The sequence below is a fragment of the Myxocyprinus asiaticus genome, chromosome 26 (genome assembly GCF_019703515.2).
Source record: "Myxocyprinus asiaticus isolate MX2 ecotype Aquarium Trade chromosome 26, UBuf_Myxa_2, whole genome shotgun sequence".
NCBI classification, from domain to species: Eukaryota; Metazoa; Chordata; class Actinopteri; order Cypriniformes; family Catostomidae; genus Myxocyprinus; species Myxocyprinus asiaticus.
This window is the reverse complement of record NC_059369.1, coordinates 12,662,643-12,689,080: the sequence shown is the minus strand read 5'-3', so window position 1 is coordinate 12,689,080 and position 26,438 is coordinate 12,662,643. Positions and strand designations below refer to the sequence as shown.

Genomic DNA, 26,438 nt, shown 5'->3' with positions numbered 1-26,438 from the left:
CATTAAGTTTGATGTTTGTAATTGTCACTTTTAGGGGTGGGCGATATAAGCAAATATTGTACTGTGAAATTCGTAACACTTTTGGTTAACCATATATCATGATATACAAATTATTTATGGAAAGTGATTAAACTTCTGAAAGAATCAAGTTCCTTTTTTATTTAAAACAATGTCCAGAGTAATGGTAGAAGTTCCATATCCACTATGTCCAACGAAAGAACTTAAATAAAATTTTGTTTTTAATGATTAGTAAGCAATCTCTTTGTTTCAGTATTTACAGAACATATGTAAATATTGCTGAATAAAATACTATCAATGTCTGCTTTCATTTTTAAATTTCAGTCAGTTTTCATTTTAAGCATCTTTAGGTGTCTTCACTCTCCCCGTGCTGTATGCCAAGAAAAGTGCACATTTAAATGAAAAATAACGCACAACCAACTAACGATGGCTACAAATGCACATTCCTTACCAAACGGCGGCACTTTGCGTCACCGCGATAGCAAGGATACACAAAAATTTCTTGTGGTTGACACATTTCTGTCCGTATATCGATTTAATTGGTATATCACCCACCTCAAGTCACTTCAAATTGTTTCTTGACATTATCTTTTAGCCTCCCACATCCCATGACAAATCTTTTGAAGAAATAAACGATGCTTATTTGAGCTGCACGTGCACGCTTCATAGTAGCTTTGGAAATGGCTCAGAAAAACCTAGCTAGCTAGCATTATCCACACCTGCATAGAAAACAGCTCAAAAGTTAATCAACAGCCAACATTTGCCAAGCTTGCAAGCAAATTAAACTTACGATCCACATTTTGTTTTATTACTCCTGACACATTTTCACTGGTTATCAAGTTAAATGTGAGTATGTTGGCTACTACACTCAGCCATGCAATACACATGTACAGTTAAATGTTAGTCTTTTAGAATAATCCAACATTAAAAATTAAATGGAAAAAGTCTAAATCTATAATATGCTATAAACAAATAATCAATATGTATTAAAGATAGCTATTTTATCCTCTCACATTCATTGCTCATGCTTCTCATCCTCTCTGGGTGGGAAATATGGCCGCTCTGAAGCAGCACATTCAGTTTAGCAGTAGGGCAGGGCATCCAATTGATTTTGACCAATCACAATGTTTTCAATCACAACACGAAAGGTAAAGTCAGGATTGGATCATATATGTGGATTCTATTTTGAACTACCAGAGCTAAAAATGCAGGTTAATGAAGCCAAAATAATGGTATTAGTATTGCCGGGCAATACTTAAACTAAACGTAGTACTGGCAGCAGCGGCCATGCTACCAAGTTGGATGGTTGGCTCCAGTAGCTTTGGTCTGTTCTTTTCAGTCTTTTCTTTGTTAGTAGTTTTTAGGGTGGGGGTGGGGGAGCCCAGTGCTGACTGCCAGGAGATGGGGGAGCCGATGCTGACAACCAGGAGGCGGGGGAGCCCGCTGCTGATTGCCAGGAGGTTGGGGAGCCCACAGCTGACTGCCAGGAGGCAAAGAGTTCCACTGCTGACCACCAGGAGGCGGAGGAGCTCGCTGTTGGTCACCTTGGGGTGGACAAACCTGCTGCTGACTGCCAGGAGGGGTCCGAGTCTGCAGCAGTGCTTCTGACTGTCCGGAGGAAGCAGAGGAGTTTAGTGGCCCCTACACCTGAGTCCACTGGAGCTTCCCCAAAGGGGTTCCATATCGCAGTCGTTCCTCTGCTGCAGCCAGCGTTTCTGACCATGGAAGCTGATCCCCTGCTGCTGCTAGCACTTCTGGCCACAGAGGCCGTTCCCCTGCCACTGCCAGCGCTTCTGGCCACGGAGGCTATTCCCCTGCCGCTGCCAGCGTTCCCGGCCACGGAGGCTGATCCCCTGCCGCTGCAGTGCTTCCGGCCAAGGAGGCCGATCCCCTGCCGCTGCCAGTGTTCTCGGCCTGTCTAGTGTTTGTCGCTCGATTGTTTTGTTTGTCTGCCCAGTCGGTCGATTGGCTCGAGTAGCTTTGCTCTGTTCTATTCACATTAAATATATGTTTAACTGCAGAGTTCTGTAATTGAATTACAGTATTATGGAAATACTGTATATTATTATAAATATTAAAATCATTACAGTTTCTATTATAAAAAAAGATATTTCTCAGGCATTTCACATTAGGCACAACTTGAATGAAGGTAAAACAATGCCAAGGAAAATTATTCCTTTTGTAGCAATTTGTTGAAAAAATAGGGAAAGATGACAGGAAAGCCCCCGTAATGTTCCCTTTCGTAGGAACTTCTACGCTGCGTAATGATGCAATTGAGACACATTGGGTCACATGGTCTGAAGCCCTTATCCAATCATGCCAATTCATTGGCTGATAGCGCTTAAGCGACACCCCCAAGGAGTCACGACATGGGATCCTTGAAGGCACTGGCCCGCGGCATCACCTCCAGATTTTTTTACTTCAGTGCACTAATTTGTCTAAGCCCATGCTGTTTCTAGTGACTCATGTTGAGGCAAGGATTGATTTTCTCCCTTTTTGAGTGGCAACATGCAGGGACGTCATAACTTTCAGTGCAATTTCATATGCAGCTTTCTGCATGGCAAAGGATGGACGAGGACAATGGCACTTCACTGAGGCTCGCAATTTCTCGCCATGAGGTGCTATCCCCACTTGTTCGAGTTCTACGGCCTCCAAATATGGAGCTCCGTGAGCTGAAGCCATTTGGGATTTCGACTCAGTGTTTGAGAAGGTGGAGTGCAGCGGACACCTGAATCCTGAATACTGTATATTATTATAAATATTAAAATCATTACAGTTTCTATTATAAAAAAATATATTTTTCAGGCATTTCATATTAGGCACAACTTGTGAATGAAGGAAAAACTATGGCAGGGAAAATGAAAAAAAAAAAATCTGCAAAACCTTTTATAGCAATTTGTTTAAAAAAAGGGAAAGATGACAGGAAAGCCCCCGTCATCTTGTTCCCTTTCATAGGAACTTCTACTCTGCGTAATGATACAATTGGGACACATCAGTGGGTCACATTGTTGAAGCCCTTATCCAATCATGCAAATTCATTGGCTGATAGTGCTTAAGTGACACCCCAAAGGAGCCACGTCATGGGCTCCTTGAAGGCACTGGCCCGTGGCGTCACCTCCAGATTTTTTTTACTTCAGTGCATTAATTTGTCTAAGCCCGTGCTGTTTCTAGCGACTCACATCGAGGCAAGGATTGATTTTCTCCCTTTGAGTGGCAACACGCAGGGATGTCGTAACTTTCAAATCAATTTCATATGCGGCTTTCCGCATTGCAAAGGACCGACGAGGACAATGGCACTTCATCGAGGCTCTCAATTTCTCACCACGAGGTGCTATCCCCACTTGTTCGAGTTCAACGTCCTCCGAATATGGAGCTCCGTGAGCTGAAGCCATTTGGGATTTCGACTCACTGTTTGAGAAGGTAGAGTGCAGCGGACACCTGAATCCTCCTCATGTTTGTTGCCCTCCCCCTGAGCAAAAGCATAAGTCTTGCCCATCGGGCATGCTATTTGGCCTGGCAGGCTCAGCTCGGTGGCCATTTTATGATGAAACTGTGTGCGAGAACCATGTGCTTCGTGAGCACAGACGGTAAGAAAAAAATGGGCCACTTTGCCCCTATTGTATTTTTCCGTGTCATTCTAAGAGAGTGCACATGAATAAGGCAGTGGAGGCGCGGCCTCAGCCTCTCTTTCTCTCCCCTCCCTGTTGTGAGCACTGCTTGCAGAGGAGGAGATCCTGCTACAACGAGGCTGGAATAAGAGGAAATTCTCCAACTGAGTGATGGCGAACCAACGAACAAAGCCATTGTTCTCGTGGGATTCTATCAGTAAAAACAAGGTATTTTTAAATTTTTTTTTTTTTTTTTGCTGTTTCATGGATTACGAAGCCCGAAGCCCTTAGCGGGTTATTAGTGTGGTTATTGATGAAGTGGAGGATGAGCCCCCATTCAGTGAATGAAAAGGGCTGTTCATACGCTCCCGTCGCTCCCTGGTCTGCTCTTCGGATATTATCAAGTCATGTGTGCCGTTCATCATGCCTTGAACATCTCAATCATGCTTCTCCCCGTAAATCACGTTGTGGATTTAGTATTGGGCTTCTCAACTAAAATTTTGCTTCTGCCCCCTTTGACCAAATGTCTCGGGGCACCTGTAACTATCTCCTGTGTGCAAAAGCACTTTGTCTCAAGCACTACACATCGTTTTCAACCTGAATTCGGCCTCTGCCTCCATGACCAATGGTCTCAGGGCATGCGTAACAAAATTTGATGTGAATCAAGCACAAGTGTCACAAAACACACTGTCATAAACACCACACCCTGTCCCCCATAACAATGCTGAGGCTGTTGTGGTGAATCAGATTGCTCCTATTTCCTCCAATGTTCACACATTCTTCCCCTTTCTAAGTGCCGGGGGAGAGGTTTTATCAATGAGCATCCATGCTGTAGATACAATCAGGGTGAACTTTTTATACTTTCCTGGTCGAATTCTGCCTCTGTCCCCATGACCAAGGGTCTCAGGACATGCATAACAGAATTTGACATACAACAAGCACAAGTGTTCTCAAATCTCACTGTTATAAATGCCACACACTGTTCCCCATAATAAATTCTGGGGCCGTTGTGGCAACCCAGTTTGTTCCCAATTCCCCTAATGTTCACACACTCTCCCTCGTTTCAAATGCCAGGCAAGAGGTTTTATAAATGAGCATCCCTGCTGTAAGCACACTTCAGGGTGACTTTTATGCATGCCTTCATTTAATAAAGGTAACAACATTATTAAAAATGCCCATTCAGTCAGCTACAGTAGCAGAGGCACAAGAGTTTTCCCTCCGTGATTGCGCTGAGTGCAGGGCAGCCACCAAAAGTAAGCCAAGAGTACCATCTAGTGGTTACACGTTGCGCCACAGACATTCATGCATTAATTCCACTGTCTGCACATTTAGTGGCTTGGCAGCAGTTGCAGAATGTATCGATTAGGGTAATTTGAACAATAAGACATGGATATGTCATTCAATTCAGGTGGGCTCCACCGATGTTCATCAGGGTAATTCCTACAGTGGTTCATGATTCAGGAAATGTACTCTCTCTTGCAGAAAAGGGCAATAGAAGAGATACCCCCTTCCCAGAAAGAATGCGGTTTTTACAGCTGTTATTTCCTAGTCCCTAAGAAGGATGGTGGCTTACGTCCTATTCTGGATTTGAGGCTTCTAAATTTCAATCTAATTAAAATGCTAATTCAGAATGCTCATGCAAAAGCAAATAATGTCACAAGTGTGGCCGGGGGTACTGGTTTGTGACAACAGATTTGAAGGATGCTTATTTTCACATTTAGATTGTGGCGAAGCACAGGCACTTCCACAGATTCACTTTTGGGGGAAAGCACACCAGTTTTGCGTCCTTCAGTTTGGACTTGCTTTGGCACCACGCACATTCACAAAATGTATGGATGCAGCCTTGACACCTTTGAGGCTTCAAGACATACGCATTTTGAATTATCTCGATGATTGGCTGGTGTTAGCTCACTCAAAGTGTTTGGCTGCCCAGCATCAAGATTTTTCATTCTCAGCCATTTAAACAATTTGAGACTGCGAGTCTACCTGGACAAGAACGTTCAGACTCTGTTTCTAGGCAAAAGACTCTGTTTCTAGGTGTAAAGCTGGACTTGTTGGCGATGAGAGCACACCTGTCTCCAGCTCTCATTCAGTCATTGTGACAATGTCTAGCAAAGTTCAGAATGGGACGTGTTCTCCCTGCGAGAACATTTCACAGGCTGTTGGAACTTATGGTCGCAGCGTCTGCTGTCATTCCACTGGACATGTTGCATGCAAGACTTTTCCAGCGCTGAGATCCGTAAAGGGTGTTCAACCACCAAGGCATGTGTGTCCTCCCTTCAAAGTGATGGAGGCCCAAAAGCTGAGACAACTTGATGTCAAGACAACTTGACATCAACCATTTCCTCTACCTCTTTTCGCTCACAGACTATTAATTTACAGTATTTTTCTCCTCCATTTAAATCAGATGAGAGTGAAAGGTTGCATATGCTGTACACTGTTAGAGTTCTGTGGATTGATGTACATCGATAGCACTAGCCAGTGGTGTAAGTCAAAACAGCTGTCAAAGCTCAAAGCTGTATGCTTTGGTGGCCGCAACTGAGGTGATTTTGTCTCTAAACAGAGGATGTCTCATTGGCTTGTTGATGCATTTTCGAGTGCTTATGAGGCACACAGTTTGCCTTCACCAAGGAGTGTTGCTTCCTCGTGGGCTTTGGCTAGAGGTGCGTCCTTGGAGGACATTTGTTTGGCGGCAGAGTAATCCTCTCCGCATACTTTTGTCAGATTTGTATAATTTGGATGAGACTTTGACTCCTGCTTCCCAGGTTCTCTCTGCTGGAACAGGAGTAAAATAATAGTTTTTATTTTTAAGCCTTCTTGTGCACCGCTGTGTGCTTGCCACATGGGCTTAGACAGTTGGCAGCTACTGTTCGCATGGCTTGTTGCTGCATAGGCTCATGCCTCTTGCAGAAAATCTAGAGGTGATGGCACGGGCAAGCGCCTTTAAGGAGCCCATGAAGCAGCTCCTTGGGGGCATCGCTTAAGCGCCATCAGCCAATGAATTGGAGTGAGTGCATAAGGGCTTCAGACCACGTGACCCACTGACATGCCCCAGTTGTATCGTTACGCAGTGTCTTGTTCCCACTCAGGGAACCAAGGTTATGTACATAACCAAGACGTTCTCCCTCTTTATGATAGCACTCATATCATTAAAGAAAGCCATCAAAACTACTCATCTTTCTACAGTTTTGTGCTTACACCTCTGTACTCTTTGCAAACTTATACACAATATACACATTTAGTAGCTTTCCAAGGGGTTTCCTGTTGCATTTAGGGGGACCCCCCTAGACCCCCTTTAATTTGCACCATGGTAAAAATAGATATACACTACCGGTCAAAAGTTTTGAAACACCTGACTGAAATGTTTCTCATGATCTTTAATTTTTTTTTATCTGAAGGTGTATGCTTAAATCTTTTAAATGAGTTTTGTAGACAAAAATATGATTGTGCCACCATATTAATTTGTTTCATTATAAAACCAAAATTTGATTAAATTTTTTTTATTTTTTTAAATTTGGACCAAATAATAAAGAAAAGCAGCCAATAAGTGCCCAGCATATATATGGGAACTCCTTCAATACTGTTTAAAAAGCATCCCAGGGTGATACCTCAAGAAGTTGGTTGAGAAAATGTCAAGAGTACATTACTGCAAATTCTAGGCAAAGGGTGACTACTCTGAAGATGCTAAAATATAACATAGTTTTGATTTATTTTGGATTTTGTTTAGTCACAACATAATTCCCATAGTGCCATTTATGTTATTCCATAGTTTTGATGACTTTACTATTATTCTAAAATGTGAAAAAAAAAAAAAAAAAAAAAAAATAATAAAGAATGAGTAAGTGTTTCAAAACTTTTGACCGGTAGTGTATGACCTGATGTACTTTTTGCGATTCTGATCTTAAAATGAGGACAGAATATTGCTGCTGCTCTGTGATCAAAATCAGGGTCCTTTGAACCATCTTTAAATATTTGAATCATGAATAAATGGCATATGCTTAGTTCAGATACTGTTTCAACCCTGCATTTTCTCTCTTTCATTAATCTTGTCTAAAAACTGGAGGACAACTTTGGCATTGTAATCAACTATGTTGGTGTGATTAGAATTGCCACTGTAGGGCTAATATCAGTCCTTTACTGTCCCATAATTTTTTTTCTTTTTTTGTTTTCTTTTTTTTTTGCAGTCCAACCAAAGCTACTACTAAGCATATGTAGCCAGTTTCTGATGTGTAAAAAAAAAAAAAAAAAAATATATATATATATATATATATATATATATATATATATATATATATATATATATATATATATATATATATATATATATCAGTATAGAAAGCATTGACTTCTTTCACTTAACATTTGTGATGTCATTTAGAAATATAAATATATCATGCTAAAATCTCACCAAGCTACACATACCCTTTATTTTGAAATGGAGCCTGCCTCAGAATTTGGGAAGAGAAATGGGTGTAATCGCTTGTTTAGCATCTAATGAATACAGGTTCTTACTAATACAATTATAGAGCTCTGTAATTGGACTTCTTGCTAGTACAAATTGAATGAGAGAGCTATGTAATTGATTTTTACTACTAAGAATCGAATTGCAGTGCTGTTTAATTGGGATTTTACTAGTAGAAGTGCAGTTGCAGAGCTCTGTAATTCAATTGTAGAGCTCTGCAATTGCATTTTTTTTTTCTAGAAAAAGTGCAAATAGAGAGCTCTATAATTGGTATTCTTACTAGTAAAACATCAGTTATAGAGCTCTGTAATTGGAATTCTTACTAGTAGAAAATGTATTGTAGTGCTCTCTAATTTAAACATTTCTAGTACAAATGCAATTAAAAGGAGTAACGCTGGGAGTATTAAAAGCTAAATCGGCTTGCCATATAGTGTTAGCACAAAAACAAAACTGCTTTAAAAGTAGTAGACTTGGACAGTCAGTGCACTTTGTTGCTTTAGTGAACACCCAAAATACTGCATATGCTGGTAGCAAAACATCTCCTGCCTTGTTATTTAGTGCCTCATTAGCCCACCAAAACAGTACATTAGCCCAATTAACACTGCAGTGTATGAGAGTTAGCATGCTAATCAACAGGTCACTTTACAAGTGTGAAAAGCACATGCCACCCATGTGCTATCTGCACACCTGCACATAACACTGTACAGTACATGTGGCTTACATTCTGATGCTGAGAGAACTGTTTGAAATAAAATGTGCTTTAGCCTTTTATGTGTCAGCATATAAGAGCAATAGTGGTCTAACTCATTTCTGGGTGTTTTCAGAAACGAGGGTCATTCACAGAGAAGAGCAGGTTAAGATGACTTACAGACACAATGGCAGGGGTATTGTTGTCACCCACAGAAACCATTAGTTGCCAGGCAACTGACCTATCAAAGCAAGACTGTGAGCGTGTCAACTAATGATGGGATTCCAGCAGCTCAGAGTGTTAAAATACATCTGTGTGATGTTTGTGTGTGAGAGAGAAAGAAAAAAGAAAGATAGATATACTGAGATGTGGGTGGTAAGCTGTGGGAAGAGTAAAGTGTTGCTTTGAAAATCCAAAAGAGACTGAAGGTATTGAAAATGGGAAGAATACAGAAAATGAGTGTTCTCTTTATGAGAAGAATGACTTTCACTGGAAGTGAGTCACTTTGCCTTTAGCGAGTCTGTTGTGACTAAATGTCCATTAACACGATTCTTTGTGTAAAGTGTACCTGGCCTTGGAAGTGTCCCAGCCTTGAATGAGCCCTCTACCATCTGTGACATGTCCTTTGCTGTTTGAGGACAAACTGCAGTGAGTGGCTGCTATTTCTCAACAAAAAAACAAGCACTGAACAAAGCTGGAGACTGGAGACATGATTAAAGCCACATGCCACAAATGTTTCCATTCAGAGTTTATAGAAAGTGTATAATGAAACATGAAATTAAAAATGTACTTTTTTAATGCAGATTTTTGGTTTTATTGTGTATGATCCATCTGTGCACATTATTCCAAATAAAAGATATTTGTCTTTGTTACTTTTATATAAGCGGCATAAAAGTACAGCTCCCAAGGGTGTAGGTTCGGTTTGAAAGTTGGTAGGGACATATTGGAAGGATAATAATAAAAATGTTGGTATTAAGAAAATGTGAGAAAGTCAGTCTGGTAATATAAGCAAAATAACATATTACCTCATATTTATTTATTTATTTTTTATTTTATTTTTATTATTATTTTATTTTTATTATTATTATTAGTTTTTTTAAGAATTTCTAAAGAATAAACAAATTAAGAACTGACCACTAGGGCTGCACGGTTAGGGGAGGAAATGTGATATGCGATAAACTTTAGATAATGTGACAGCGATCTGCAATGCGATAAACCTAAGATTAATCGGTCAAAATCTTTTTCAAGAAGATTTACTTTGAGAAAATAATATCCAAGGGACGTGAAGTGAAATTCTGTAACATGTAAATTCAGCAAAAAAAGAAACATCCCTTTTTCAGGACACTGTATTTTAAAGATAATTTTGTAAAAATCCAAATAACTTTACAGATCTTTACTGTAAAGGGTTTAAACAAAGTTTTCCATGCTTGTTCAATGTACCATAAACAATTAATGAACATGCACCTGTGGAACGGTCGTTAAGACACTAACAGCTTACAGACAGTAGGCAATTAAGGTTATAAAAACTTAGGACACTAAAGAGACCTTTCTACTGACTCTGAAAAACACCAAAAGAAAGATGCCCAGAGTCCTTGCTCATCTGTGTTAACGTGCCTTAGGCATGCTGCATGGAGGCATGAGGACTGCAGATGTGGCCAGGGCAATAAACTGCAATGTCCGTACTGTGAGACGCCTAAGAAAGCACTACAGGGATACAGGAAGGACAGCTGATTGTCCTCGCAGTGGCAGACCATGTGTAACAACACCTGCACAGGATCGGTACATCCGAATATCACACCTGCGGGACAGGTACTGGATGGCATCAATAACTGCCTGAGTTACACCAGGAACACACAATTCATCAGTGCTCAGACTGTCCGCAATATGCTGAGAGAGGCTGGAATGAGGGCTTGTAGGCCTGTTGTAAGGCAGGTCCTTACCAGACATCACCGGCAACAATGTCGCTTATGGGCACGAACCTACCTTCGCTGGACCAGACAGGACTGGCAAAAAGTGCTCTTCACTGACGAGTCATGGTTTTGTCTCACCAGGGGTGATGGTCGAAGGAATGAGCATTATACCGAGGCCTGTACTCTGGAGCAGGATTGATTTGGAGGTGGAGGGTCCGTCATGGTCTGGGGCGGTGTGCCACAGACTGAGCAGGTTGTCATTGCAGGCAATCTCAACATTGTGCATTACAGGGAAGACATCCTCCTCCCTCATGTGGTACCCTTCCTGCAGGCTCATCCTGACATGACCCTCCAGCATGATAATGCCACCAGCCATACTGCTCATTCTGTGCGTGATTTCCTGCAAGACAGGAATGTCAGTGTTCTGCCATGGCCAGCGAAGAGCCTGGACCTCAGTCCCATTGAGCATGTCTGGGACCTGTTTGATCGGAGGGTGAGGGCTAGGGCCATTCTCCCCAGAAATGTTAGGGAACTTGCAAGTGCCTTGGTGGAAGAGTGGGGTAACATCTCACAGCAAGAACTGGCAAATCTGGTGCAATCCATGAGGTGGAGATGCACTGCAGTACTTAATGCAGCTGGTGTCCACACCAGATTCTGACTGTTACTTTTGATTTTGACCCCCACTTTGTTCAGGGACACATTATTCCATTTCTGTTAGTCACCTGTCTTAGTTGTTGAATCTTTTTATGTTCATACAAATATTTACACATGTTAAGTTTGCTGAAAATAAAAGCAGTTGAAAGTGAGAGGACGTTTCTTTTTTTGCTGAGTGTATTATACAGCATTAAACAAATGTAAATCTAAACAAAGGGTAGGGTAAATTAACAATTTACTGTACATGTGCAAAATGACATCACAAGATAATGGGGAGAATAGAGCCTTGACATTTTTCCCCACTTTCTGCCTCCAACTCACCCTCACTGTCACATATTTTCTCATATTGCTTATTTTTATGTACTTACATTTTTATCTGAAAAAGTAGGCGTCAGGTTTTTCATGACTTTATTTTATTTTTTTATCATAAATGCCTTATTTTATTGACAAAACATTATTTTACAATCTATCCTGGTGTTGTAATGTGCAAATGTGCAAAATGTGCAAAATAAAACATTTATTAGGAGTTATACTGGCATCTTAAAATTCTACACCTCTGGCAGAATCATTCAAATTTTAAGGTGTCTTCCTCAGGAGGGCTTGATTGGACTTTAGATACCAATGTAAATCCACCCGTGTGATCTAGGGATGCACTGATACCACTTTTTCTCTTCCGATTCCGTTACCGGAAATCTCAGTATCGGCCGATCCTGATCCGATACCAGTGCTGTTTTTTTTTTTTGCATAATCTGTTTAGAATATCTTTACATTATTGTGTGGAACGATTTGGGTGTGCACTTTAATATGTAGAGAAACACATTATGTGTGTCTGTTTGTCAACAGAGCAGCGCCATTCACTAACGCGCTGGCGCTGCACATGCATACTATATATTTACTTATTAAACACAGCCTTTTGCGATTGACAGAGCTATCACACGTCTTCAAGTGGCTTTGAATAAAATGCAAATGAGTCATATGAATTACTTTAATGGTGTTTTTATGGTTCTTTTATGTCATTTTTGGAGCTTGACAGTAACGAACATGACTAACACACAGTATTGGATTTGGATCGGACTCATCGGACAGATACCCGATCCGTCTAAAACTTCAGTATCAAAGCCGATACTGATCCAGGTATCGGATCGGTGCATCCCTAGTGTGATCTTCAGAAAATGATTTTTAAAAAATCTTACAAATGACTATGAGTGGTGCATCCTGAACAGCGCTGATAAAACTAACAATATGACAGCAATATGACAATATGTTTAATTTATTGTGCTTTTTTAGCTCAGATCACTCTAAAAACGCTATTTATCAGAATGGTCCAGTTAATGCGCATGCTCGTTCTCGAATTCATTGACAGGCGATGTCTGTATCTGAAAAGTGTTTTCTACATCTGCCTTTTTTGGTTCCAAATTCTAATTTCTCCCATTCATTTTAATACAAGAGTAATACAAGAATACAATATAATCATGATCCAATTAATGAATAAAATCAAGTGTATGGATACAGCGATAGAATTAAGGAAATAAAATTAACAAACTGCATTTCATGTTGACACACTCATGCTTGAGTCACTCTCCTGACAACTCTCTTTAACCAGTTTCTTGGGAATACTGAAAATTAGACAACAGTTAGTTGTAGTCCTCGAATCTGAGAAACAGACAACTGCATTCCAAGAATGCTGATATAAAGTCCAACAGCATTGGGATGCTTCACGGTTTATCATTCCGCTTCTCCGTGTTCGTGGCTTTTCAACTAGTGATGGGGATTTTGATTCATCTTTCATTCTGATTTCATTCGTTGATTCGTCCAGTGACCATTTCTGGAGATATTTATTTACATATTTTATGTCATGAGCGAGTCATTCAGTCATTGGTTGAGTTGTTATACAAGTGGAAGTAAAAAGTTAAAAAAGATTAACAAAACACCACTAGTTTAAAACAGAGTATGAGAGCTGTGCAGAAAGCAAGTTGTGCTTGATGCTTTGGCCCCTTTTGGAACTATTTATGCTAGCGGAGAAGAAATGCACAAAGTATTAAACTATTTAAGTGTACAGCGTTCTGCGATTGCGTCAATTGCGTAATCGAGCTTTAAATCATGATTGCGCCAAGGAGACTGCGGATGTCAAGATTTAAAGTTAAAAGGGAGTTTTCTCACCATAAACTGATCGTATTGCTTCTGGAGAAAAGGATTAAACCACCCGAATTGTATTGTTTACTTTTATGATGCGTTATGTCCTTTTTGGAGCATGAAAGTTTGGACCCCATTGACTTGCATTGTAAGGACATATTCACATCATATCTCCATTAAAATATCTTTGTTTGAAAGTCATACGAGTTTGAGTCTCATGTTCCAGTGAGGAGCGTGGAGTATTTGAGGAGAGGAGATGCACAAAGCTGTTTGTGTGTGTTTGTGTGTCAGTGTGGTGTTGCTGAAAAGCAAACCTTTTGTGTACTGCTGAAAAGCGACCTTATTGTGTGCGACTGAAAAGTGCAACAATAAATGTCTACGTGGTTTGTCAAGCCGGCCCCAGCTCCTCCTTTCCATAATTGTTACACTATTCCTTTAAATACACTGGCAATTCAAATTATATAGACACTGAAATTTTAGTGTAATATCAGATTCTCTATGCTTAATTTCTTCATTCTTCCATGGAAACACATGCAACCTGCTCTCTGTCTGTGATGTGTTATTTAATTTAAAACATTGACGTAGGAGAAGCTCAAACTCTCTGGAGACCTCCCCACCACTACCAAGCTAAATTAAACTTGTGAAAGACAAACAAGACAACAAAGAAACACACTCACACACACACTTCTCTTTAACTCACCTTAGTTCCTCCCAAGGCTAATTTAAAGCACTTTGTAATTACTTAAGTCACTGATTTTACAGCTTAATTAGACGCTCTTTCTTCCAGTTGCCCCTGTTGCACTAACTATTATCTTATGCATTTCCTAGATTTTATATATTTGTAGCTTATCTTGCACAGTCACACTTTTTAACATTGCTTAATTCAGGTTGATGTGATTAATATGTAACTTTGAAAGTCGTGACCATTCCCTTTCCACCTCAATCATACATCACTCTTTCTCATGATTTCTTTATCATTTGCTCACTCTTTTTTTCTCCTCTTGTTATCCAGTTCCATCACACTCTCGGAGGGTAAACCAATTTACATTCTTGTTTTGGTCTTCAGAACCTTGCCAGTTTCCATGACAACACGCTTTCTCACTCTTTCTCCCCCTTTTTTCTCCTCAGGATCTTTCATTCCCCACTGTTTCGCTATCCTCTTTACTCTTGACCTTCCTCTTCTATCTCATTTTCTTTCTCTTAAATTCTGTTTGCTTCTTGTGTCTTAACTCTCATTTCCTTGCTTAATTGATGTGGTTGCTGTTGTGGCACGCAGCAGCTGAAGGTAATAGTGAAGAACAGAAATTAGTAGGAGAGAGTCGCTTTCCAAATGTCTGTATTATTACACATCATGCTATTTTTGTGTGTTAAATGATCAGTGACTGGAGGAAATGAACTGGGTGTCTCGCTTTCTCTGTTTCAAAAGGCTACCTGGTCTCCGATGCTTTTATTTGCTGCTGTGTCCAGTCCAAGGATAATTTTTATGGGTGATATTAATAAAATAACTGTGTGAAATGAGCATGTTCACATGCACAAAAAAACGCTGATTATTCCCAAAAATCAGTGTATTTAAAAACCTGACAAAGCAAGAAAACATCCTGGTTACGTTCGTAACCTCTGTTCCCTGATGGAGGGAACGAGATGTTGTGTCGATGTAGTGACACTAGGGGTCACCCTTCATAGCCCCAAACACCTCTGATCTTTGAGAAAAGGCCAATGGGAATTGGCGAGTGGAATTTGCATGAAACTCTCCCGGACATAGGAGTATAAAAGGAGCTGGCTTGCAACCACTCATTCAGGTTTAGTGCTGAGGAGCCGAGACAAGGTCCCGGCCATTTCAGCGGGTAGTTCAGTGTTGTGGCATGAGGGACATAACGTCTCGTTCCCTCCATCAGGGAATGGAGGTTACGAAAGTAACCAGGACGTTGTGTCGATGTAGTGACACTAGGCGTCCCTATACAAAACGCCACAACTAGCTGAACTGTGTTACGTGAACTGGCGGTGCGAGGTGGGCAGACCATTGTGTGCCTCGGAGCCAGCACGCCCGCCCATTACGTAACCTCCCCCAACGCTCTTACGAGCGTTGTACGGTCCCCTGCACTTCGGGGACAAGTCGACTGCTCAAAAAATGGGGACAGCGGCCTCTTCTCTTTCTTCTCCCCAAAAGGAAAAATTGTTCAGCTGGGGGCCATATAGTGTCCCCGTGGTAGGTCCTACCCAGGAGGGGAGGAGCTCTACAAACACGGCAACTGGGGGCAGAAGGGCCTCTGCCCAAGGAAAACGTGGGTTCACCAACGGGGGAACCGTCTCGTGTAAGATACATCACATGGGGTTACATACAGTGCATCCGGAAAGTATTCACAACGCTTCACTTTTTCCACATTTTGTTATGTTACAGCCTTATTCCAAAATGGATTAAATTCATTATTTTCCTCAAAATTCTACAAACAATACCCCATAATGACAACGTGAAAGAAGTTTGTTTGAAATCTTTGCAAATTTATTAAAAATAAAAAACGAAAAAAATCAAATTACCTTTATTTCATTGAAAAAGTAATTTTACTTTTAAGTTACTTTCTAAAACACCTTTCACAGAAATATTTTTATTTTTCCACTTATCGATTTTAAATAATGTCTAACTTTTCTATTTGTTCATTGTCGCACACTCTTCTGCAGTCACAGAAACAGTTAAAAAGTGATTATCTTAATTGAAAGTAAAGTAGAAAGAATGTTAAACCACTTTTGACTAAAAGTAATTAGCTTACAGTAACTAATCATTTTGTAATCAGATTACACCCAACACAGAATACAACGCAACCAGACTGATCTCACAGTAAAACTGGAAACAGTAGATTGACTCTTCTTTAGCTAAAATCAGTCTGTTCTTTCCAAAAATGTGAAACACTGCGCCCAGTGCCAAAGCGGTGAGTGTTGTTGGGCGTATGGGCACGTCCACATTCCGTGTGAAATGTCCACATAGATGCGCCAAAAGCGAGTTGTAAAGCGAGTTGTTTTCAGTCGTAAAGGCATACATGTTTTATAAACTGTACTCCTAAATCCCAAACCTAAACCTATCCATCAGTGGAGTAAAAATGTAATGATAGAGGGAAAAATACAACCTCGGAATCACTCTCGTCATGATTATGTGAACGCAATTATTCCTGGATTCACCACGCGATCAGAACTCGGGTCTACCACACTGCAGACGAAGCCTGTTTCTGGTTGCACCACAAGGGAACTTGAGCTGATGCAAAAATGTATGCCAATCAGAGAATATTAGCATGTCAAAATGCATTGCATTTATGTTTAATACTGTATGTGGGGTCTGTGACACCCCAAACATATGTTACATTTTTCATGGAGGACATTTAAAGCATCCAACCGAAATTTTGTTTACAATCCATAAGATTATTCATGAATAAGGCATCAATCTGATGCTTCAAGGTTAGGTGCATTTTGAAGCTATTAAAATGGCCTTAAACATGGCAACATTGTCTCATAAAAACTCGTAATAATTTGGTCGATATGGTGAAATCGTAAAATATCATACAATTATTCCCATAGACACCAACAAATCATCAAACAGAATTTCAAATCAATTCAATACAGGCATCACATTTTAGCTAGCTTCTTAACCAACATTTTATTTGAAGAAAGAAAATTTCTGGAAACAAATTTGGTAACTCATTCCATATTTATTTATGCAATACAAATGACTGATGTCTGTCAATAACCTGTAATATGCTTCCCTCATCTGTTTCCAAACCCTAATGTTTTCCTATTAAAATCATAGTTAGATTTAGGTTTGGGTTACCTTAGGACAAATCGTAATAATATTGTTTGTTGGTTTATTTATTTTTGTCTATGGGAGTAAAAGTCATACGTTTTTGTACTAGACAACTCATATGATTTTGCCATCTCATTCTATTATTACAACTTCTCGTGGTACCGGGTTGGAAATGGGGTTGAAAAAGCCAGTACCGGATTCTTTACATTTTTACACAATGTTGTACCCTTATAAATTTCTTTTGTCTCTCTCTGTACTTTCGTTCTGTTTCTCTCTGTCTCTCCTTCCCACTTTCTCCTCCAGGCTTGGCACTCGATAGTGTAACACAACACCAGATCTGGCAGACAAAAGGAGAGATCCCGGTTCTTTTCAGGAACACACTCTTGCCAGAGCAGATATGCAGAACAGTTCCTAATATCTCATCCCAAAAGAACTATTTTATTTTGAATTCTCAATTTTACACCACTCCATCCATTCTACTGGATTACTACACAAATTTAACAGCATAATGCCAATTCGGAATTTCTGTAGGTTTCATCATGTGCAGGGGATTATAGTGCACACTTTCTCAGGGTAAAGTCGATAAACACATCCAGCTCATAAAGGAGCTATTTGTATGCATGCAATTGGATTAGTTTGCATTTCTGTTTCTACTGGTGGTGCAACTTTTGGTACATTGAGTGCAAGTCTGTCAGATATGAAACTACAGTTAATTCATTTTGGGACACAGGACTTACATAATCATGCACGTTAGTGTTTTAAAACAAGGTTTTGCCTGCTTCGCCAACCCAACAGTAAAAAACTGCAATCATGAAGCGCTTCACAAAAGGAACTTTTTGGGACTTTTAACAGGTTCCTGCACCACCAGAGGGAGTGCTCATCTGTGAAATGTCTGAACCCACCAATGCCTCCCAGGGAAGGAGTGCTGCATATGCCAGGTAAAGTGCGATCTAAGAGGTTTGATACATCTGATACCTCTGCTGTCAGATCAAAATGTGTGTCTGTCTGATGTTATTCACACAGTGCAGATGTGAACTTAATTCATACAAACACAATCATGTTCCTCTGAGTTTCAGTGAACCAGCAGAGAAACTTACAAACTCTAATAATTCCTAGTCTGTGCTATGGGTGTATTTTTATTTCCTTGTGATATTTGTGTGCATGTGCGTGAGTTATTGACATGTTTATAAAAACTCTCTGTAAAGCCGCTTTGTAAGCATTTTTATTTTTTATTTGTGGTGTTTACTATTACTATTATTTTAATATTTACTTTGGTTGTGTTTTGTTCTGTGTTTAGTATTGTCTTGTAATTTTATTTCATATGTTTATATATGCATGATGTATTGACATGTATATAAACTCTCTGTAAAGCCCTTTTGCAAATAATAATAATTTGTGTTTATAATCAATTTGGTTGTTAGATAATAATATATTATGGTTACCACGTTTTTTTTCTTCATGTATGCATATACATATGTGTGTGTGTGTGTGTGTGTGTGTGTTTTCTTAGTATAATCTTATTATATAATAATGTATTATGGTAACTACTACACACGATTTGAGGTGCATGTACAGTATGCACATATGCTTTTTGTAAAAGCATATGTTATCAGTTATTACTATATTATCAGACAATATATTATTATTCAATAATAATTCATTATGGTAACTATTATCCACATTACATTTAAATTCCTTTCCCTTTTCACTTTGGTAATGTTTTATTTTGTGTTTATTAATTTCTTGTGATTTTATTAAATAGGTTCATATGTGCATGCATGCACATGTTTGCTCTCTGTAAAGACCTTTGTAAACATTTGATGATGATAATAATAACAACAACAATGTATTATTATTATTGTCTAATAATACGTGACATTATCTCCAGTAATAATAATAAAAAATAAATATACTGTATATATTATTTAATGGTGTATTATTATTATTATTATTATTATTATTATTATTAATAATAGTAATAATAATAATAATAATAATAATAATAATATCTAATATGAGGGGAGCTCAATCAAACAGCAGGAAACAGTGTTGCTACAGCTGCGGGTTGAGTGTGTCACTCATATGTGTGTACAGTGAGTTGAGTAATGAACGCTAGAGCGGCTGTCTGTCTGAGCACCTCATCAGTGAACGCTGAGAGCGTCTTCTGCTACCTCTAGACTCAGGGCTGGAATATGCAGACAGCGTCTCCAACAGCGGAGTCATGATCTACTGTCTTCCCCCGGACTCATCTTCCGCTCCGAGACGAACATAAAACAACATTTTAAACCATCGCATACTGAACCACCGGCTTTACTTCGGGGAATCGGAATTGGACACTTAACAGCCGGAGAAGGATCTAGCGCATTGGCGGCTGCGGCGGCGGACACTTCGGGTGATGTCGACTGGCCGTCACTCTTGACATCGGCCTCCCCTCGCAGACACGCAGCGGAATGGGGTAGGAAACCAACACGCGCACTCACTCGTACAGGCTCGTGCTCTGACAGCACCGCGCGCACTAAACGTTCGAAATGCCGCCGCGCGGTTGTTACATTGTATCAATTTCGAAAAGGCGCGAAAGCCATCAAACGGTCACCTGGCTGAATGTGTCGTCGGCGCGTTTGTTGTGAACTCGCAGTCACAGCAGCAGCTGTAATGGATCCCGGAGTTAGCCTCGCCTGCTAACTGCCTCTCTTCAATGCAATAGATGCTAATGAGCTCAGTCGGGCCCGTCTCCATGTGACCGTAAAAAGACGCGAAACGCCTCTACAGACTTTGAAACACTCGTGACTGCTGTTTAAGAACGAGCTAGGGCGTTTTGAGTGCCGCTTGAAGATTTGTAGTTGACACAAATAGAGCTAGGCAGTTTGAATGTCGCGTCTGATTGACAGAAAGATGTAGGCACTTGAAGAATGTGCTGCTGATCTGAGCACTGACTGTTCGGCCACATTCATGAAATGAATGGAAAAGCAGTTTCAATAATAACATTGTTAGCGTCGAATAAGCTTTCTTTAAGCTCTATTGATTTCAGGTGTGCTGCTAAGGCAACAGGAAATGCTTGCAAAACATTCATATTGTGCAAATGAGCGTTTTGTACATAAACAGTGGCCTCTAAAGACACTTAAAGGAATAGATCATCCCAAAAACCCTCATGTCTTCAGTGGTATAAACACATAAAAGAGATGTTTGGCAGAATTATATCCTCACCATTCAGATTCATTTTTCCATTTTCCATACTATAAAAGTCAATGTCATCTAACATCCTATCATGTCCATAATTAATATGATGGTTACTCTGTTAGGGCACCTATGTGAACTTGAGAGAACATCCACTAAAAATGAAAAGTTGGTTTAAAGTGATTGCAAAGAAAAGTGACGTAAGTAAAAAAAAAGCATAATTTCTTTGCAGACAACACTTAGCTTTCATATTTTGCTATCTAATGTGATTTATTTTATTTTTAAGTGGGTAAATACATTTTGGGGCCACTGCAGCATATTTCACTTAAGTTTGTTACCAGGGATCTCTGTGAAAAGTAACATCTCACCAGTAAACCTGATGGTTGGTGAACCTACAGCAACCTGATCTCTACTTTTTGACTCCAGGGTCCCCCATGCTCCATGACAATATTTGAAGTCCTTTCAGAACTAGGACCCCGTTTAAACCTGGTACTAAGATGCGTCTCGTGTGATCTGATTACATGTGGTCAAGCGAGACACATCACCATTTACACCTGATCACTAAATACATCTCCTGTGACCACTTGTGTTCTGATTTCGAAGGGATGGTCTCTGATTTCATGACAACATATATCAATCACTTGTCATTGTGTTATTACATGATTTTCAAGCCAAAGTCAGAAAAGACAAAGAAAGCACAATGTTTCTCCCAAATGCACCTGGAATTTAATCTAAGCTTAAACGCTACATTTTGAGCAGAATTATCCATTAACACATAATTTATTGGTGCAGCAGTAGCAGGCAGTGCTGGTCCTATCCCATCTGGCACCCTAGACGAAACCTTACAGTCAACCCCCCCACACCCTGCCTGATAAAAATTATTGGAGAGCTATGTATTAATTTTTACACACATAAAAAAAAGTGTACAAATGAACACATAATTAAATACTGTACATCACCGGTATAAACTCAAACTAGCCAAACATGAATAATAAAAATTTTGGGAAAAAATATGCAATTGCATGTTACGGCTTCTTTCATAGGCATCATAAATGAGGATCACCATATATAGAAATAAACTTGTGCGTAAACCAAACAAAGTGGTCTAAGATGTAAAAAAAAAAAAAAGCAAGCAAGAAAGAAAAAGCATATTTAGGGTTAGGTTTAGGGTTAGGCCGGTGTATATAGGCCGGTGTTTCCTACAGAATTCAGCTCTTGTAGCGGGGGGAAATGCTCCGCAAACATGAAATCCTGAGAGAACCTTGCTTATATAATATGTATATTTTCTTTTATGTATATTATTAATATTATAGTATTAATATATCATTATTGTTTATGTATATTACAGATTTATTCAAACTGCTCTCAGGAGATGAGATGTAGCTGTTTAAGTGTTTCTTTTCACCCTGAAGCTGAGCAGTTGGCAAATTTTTATTTTTTATTTTTCTTACTATTTCTGCCTTTCTTGGTGCTGTATTTTAACAATGGAGCCCAGAGTATGAAAGGCGTCTAAATTAGATCCCTCCAACTACGCGCACTTGCAATGTTGACAGCTTTGTTGATTATAAACAAGCGCAATAGTTTTAATGCATCGCTCGCTTACAGAGACGAGGTACAATGCCATTCGCATGTCAAATTAACAGGTTTATAGATCTGTAACATCTTAATTCAGTTAATATGCATGTCCTCACTGCGCATGCTCACACTGAACTTAACAAGCGTTTAATGAGCAGTTGAAAGCAGTACAAGGGAGAGTGAGACGCGGAAGAGATGATTTATTCGCACAGATTGTGGAATTACAGTTTGATACAAATAAAAGATTATTGATTTGTAGGGCTGGGCAAAAAAATTGATTTTTCGATTCATAGTTTTTTTTTTATTATTTGGCCGAATCGATATCGATTCTGAAAAGCAGTGGATCGATCTTTGTGTACTGGGTCTGATTAACATGAATCCTGCAGCTTAGGGGTCCACAACTCCCAGGCGTTTGCGAGTGGAGCGCATCTAACATGTACAGTGGGAGAAGTTGTGAACACGGAGATGGTGTGCAACAGCTAAATCCGTCCGTGTAGCACATGTTGACAGAGTACTATTCTTCAACTCTGTAGCCAGCAGTTATGTGTGTGCGTGTGTGTGTGTGTGTGTGTTCCAAGAGTGCTCGCGATGTGGATTCATGCAAGAATGCTCAAAAACACTTAAAAAGTCTGTCAAAATCCCCATCTGGTGACTTATCAAGGTATGAATGTAAACACAGAGAATCAAAATATTTATAAATGTGTAATTCCAGCTCTGTCGCTGTCTAGCATGTCATTTTTAATAACAAAACAACAGTAACAAGAAAACGAGAATATATACATATATATAAAATTTGAGGGGGTGGTCTACAGGTCACCCCCTGCTGCTCAGAATCCATTAGGAAACACTGAACTCTGAAACATCTCTCCAATTAGTAGTACTTAATTTTCAATGTCTAATGAATCGATTTTAATCAAATCGAGATCTTGTGAATCGAATCGGGGCATCTGTGCCGATACCCAGCCCTATTCATCTGTATGGATTGGTTTACCAGTCCTCAGCTACATGTTAAAATAAATAAAATAGTGCAGAAATTCTCACATCATGAACGTGGAACATGCGGGATAGATTATGTGCGCAATACCCACATTCTACGCCAAATTTCAAGCCCTGATAATAATAATAATAATAATGGTTATTATTACTACATGAAGAAATTACAGAATTATATTAGGCATACAATTGTATTATAATAACTAATATTATTATTATACCCAAGCAATATTTCTCTAATAATTTAATAAACTTGCTATGAGATCTGGTTAAACCTTCGAGATGATCTCACCTCCTCTTCTGTCCACAAAAACCTGGTGTCATAGGGTTGTTTAGATTCACTTAGTGAACAATTAAAGTGAACTTAGAGCGCTGTACATATAATACGATCAGCGCACGTTACCAAACTAAAATCAACGCAACACGTCAGTTATTCTGTCCACAAGATTAAATTCTTGGAGCGAGCACAGAGCCGCCTCACGTGTGCTCACTCAGAACAGAGCTGTGCACTAGCATCATTTGATTGCAGACTGTTTGATTAAATCACATCACAGCCCTTTGCAGTTTAATATTCACACAAGGTCATATGTTGATTTCGACTTTATTTCGCTGGATCGTTCAGCCCTACGCAATACAATAGAAAAACTTGTTGTTTTTGCGTCATTTCGCGGCACACGCTAATTTTATCTCATCACATTCAATTCAGACTGCAAGCTCACAACTTGAGTTTCTTCTTTTGCTGTGGCGCTGGCAATTCAGAAGCAGCAGAGCGCCGCTGGCATAGGCACTCTACCTATGGCACCAAAGGTTATTTTCATGGCAAAAGAAGAGCAGTTAAAGCACAATAAAAAAAAAAAAAACAGCAACAAACCATCACAGCACTGTAAAAATATGTAAATAAAAGAGATGTAAGACGTGAGGTAAAGAGTGGAGACCATCTCTCTCGTCAGCAACATGACATTTCGACAGGGGAAACAAAAGCATGCATCCCACAAAACACTGTATCCAGCCATGGTCGTGAATGATAAACCAGCTAATATGGGCCGGGATGGCACTTTACAATTTCCGCCCAGTATTTTGCGAACACCCGCAGCACGATTTTGGGGAGCTGATGTGGAGGGAGATATTTGATGAGCGGGCAGAGGGAGCCTGTGGTACATTTAAAGGATAGTTAACCCAAAAATGAAAATGTTCTAATTATTTACTCACTCTCATGATCCCAGGTGTGTATGACTTTCTTTCTTCACCAAAACACATTTGAAGAAAAATAGATAATGCTTTCACAGCATAAACATCATCCATAAGACACCAGTTGTTAAATTAATTTCATGCATTTCAATATAAATCATGCTTCCGGTCAGCAGTGGTGTGCACCTGTGACGTAATCGCATTGGCATTGAAACACGTGAGAACTAAGGCAAGTGAGTCACAGCCAGAAGAGCAGCACTGTTTATAAGTGAGAAGAGAACGCTGTACAGCAGGGCTGCGACTAACGATTATTTTGAGAACAAATTAACGGCCACTGTTTGCGGTTAATTTAGTTGCGGTAGATATCCGTTTATTTATTAAAGTTGTTTTTGCACATCATTCAAAATAATAGACGGCAGTCACGGAATTAGCCCACAATATAAAAAACATATAATTTCTGTGCACAAAGATGTTTTAAATTAAAAATAAATACACAATACTAGGAGAAAAGCTTCAGTGTGCTTTTTTGGAACACTAACATATAGCCCAATTCTATAAAATTATTGTTTAGCTTATTTTGAAAAAATGCTGGCAAAATTCCCTGTATTAATTTAAATAAATTACCAAATGCAAAACGCATTAAATAAAATAAAAAAATTACCAACTGAAAAAAATTATATTTTTAGACCTATATATGCCTTTTCTTTACACAAACTTAAATTAACTCTCTCTCGCTGTTTTTCACACGACTCATATAAGCGGGTGGCTCTGACCGCACAGAGAAATGCCAGTTTCGGAGTTTGTGCTTATTTACACAACCGCTTCCTTATTATTTGAACTTTAATAAAGGATGCATTTAAAATATAACGCGGGGGTGTTACCTTTTTAGACGTTCTGGCAGGTAAGTTTTGCTCAAGTGGAACACCAGGTAAGGTTACGCTTTATTTCACGTCAGAACGACACTGCTTCTGTATTTACTTATTTTGTATTTTTGTACTATAATTCCCTCATACTTTGCGATCTACATCACCTTTAAGGCTGTTTGGAAGGTTTGGAGTGTGTCTGGACTATTAGCTACTTTTTATTCCTCTCTTCATTCAGGTGTGAGCAGCAGTGCTGCTCTCGCGTGTCATCATTAGTGTATCAGATTGTTGCGTTAAATGAGATGAAACGACTATTCAACAACGAAAATTTTTGTCGACAATAGAGATGAAACGGTATAAAAATTTCATATCACGATTATAGTGACCAAAATTATCACGGTTATCAGTATTATCGTGGTATTGTTAAAATGTGCTGGAAATGTTCAAGAAGTACTGATACACACACTGAAATAATTTCACCAAGTTTTATATTGAAAACCAACTCCGTAAACAAGGGAATAGCAAATGTATTATTATTATTATTAGTGTTGTTACATTATAATTATTATTACTCACACACACACACACACACACACACACACACACACACACACACACACAGTCTATCTTCTGTGTTGCATTTGAGTATATGCAATGACCCCATGCACAATTTACATAAATACAAATGAGTCTTAGTTGGTTTTCATACTGGGCACGTTTGCTGTGGTCCGAATCCGAGTGCGATTGTTCCCGGTGCCCCCCGCAGCGTTGGTCTGGTTTCAGACTCATATATGATTCTGTCGAACCCCAGTGTTTTCCGTCATCAACTTGCGTCATCACAAACGTGCACATGATGGAAAGCACAATGCGGGTCACTATATTTGTGTGTTTGTTAATAATTTTGTGTCATTGTGCACACCAGAGTGAATGACACCTGCACCTCTGTGCTTCGCATACTGTAATTCAGCAGTTGTATATGTTTAGGGGAAGGAGACTATATCTGATGCTCACAAACGATCTTTTTTGAGGACACAGCTGGTTGCACACTCACTCACTCACATATATAAAAGGCATCTCACCTTGTCCTGCAGCGTTTCCCTGCCACTCATGATGCATGTGTGTGTGTTTGTTTTTGTGCAACTTATGATGTCATGCTTAAATCTGCAAAAACGCATGTGCAAGTCATTTTATTCAATGAACAAGTACGGACCCGAGTACAGATTGCTTTCTCACTCATGCGAACCACGCCACAGTTCCAGTGCAACCGAACTCAGACCGCCTCCTACAGGCAGTCTCGGGTTCAGTACTGCGGTCTGCTTCCTGGTCCGCAAAACAGCTTTCACATCACCAAATTTTCATGTGAACCGTGCTCTGTTTCGGACTAA

At 39.6% G+C, this 26,438-nt stretch overlaps 2 protein-coding genes across 3 annotated transcripts in view; one reads left to right on the top strand and one right to left on the bottom strand.

Annotated features, from left to right (window-relative positions):
- LOC127416779 (V-set and immunoglobulin domain-containing protein 10-like 2) overlaps positions 1-26,438 on the bottom strand; it is a 77,997-nt gene that overhangs the window by 34,036 nt on the left and 17,523 nt on the right. The gene's annotated exons all lie outside the window — the stretch shown is intronic.
- Positions 19,309-26,438, top strand: part of bcl9l (bcl9 like) — a 71,337-nt gene continuing 64,207 nt past the window's right edge. The window contains exon 1 of one of the 2 annotated variants that reach the window (XM_051656254.1): positions 19,309-19,715. The gene's annotated coding sequence lies outside the window, so the exon portion shown is untranslated. The remainder of the gene's footprint in view (positions 19,716-26,438) is intronic. The other variant, XM_051656252.1, reaches the window with a different exon arrangement.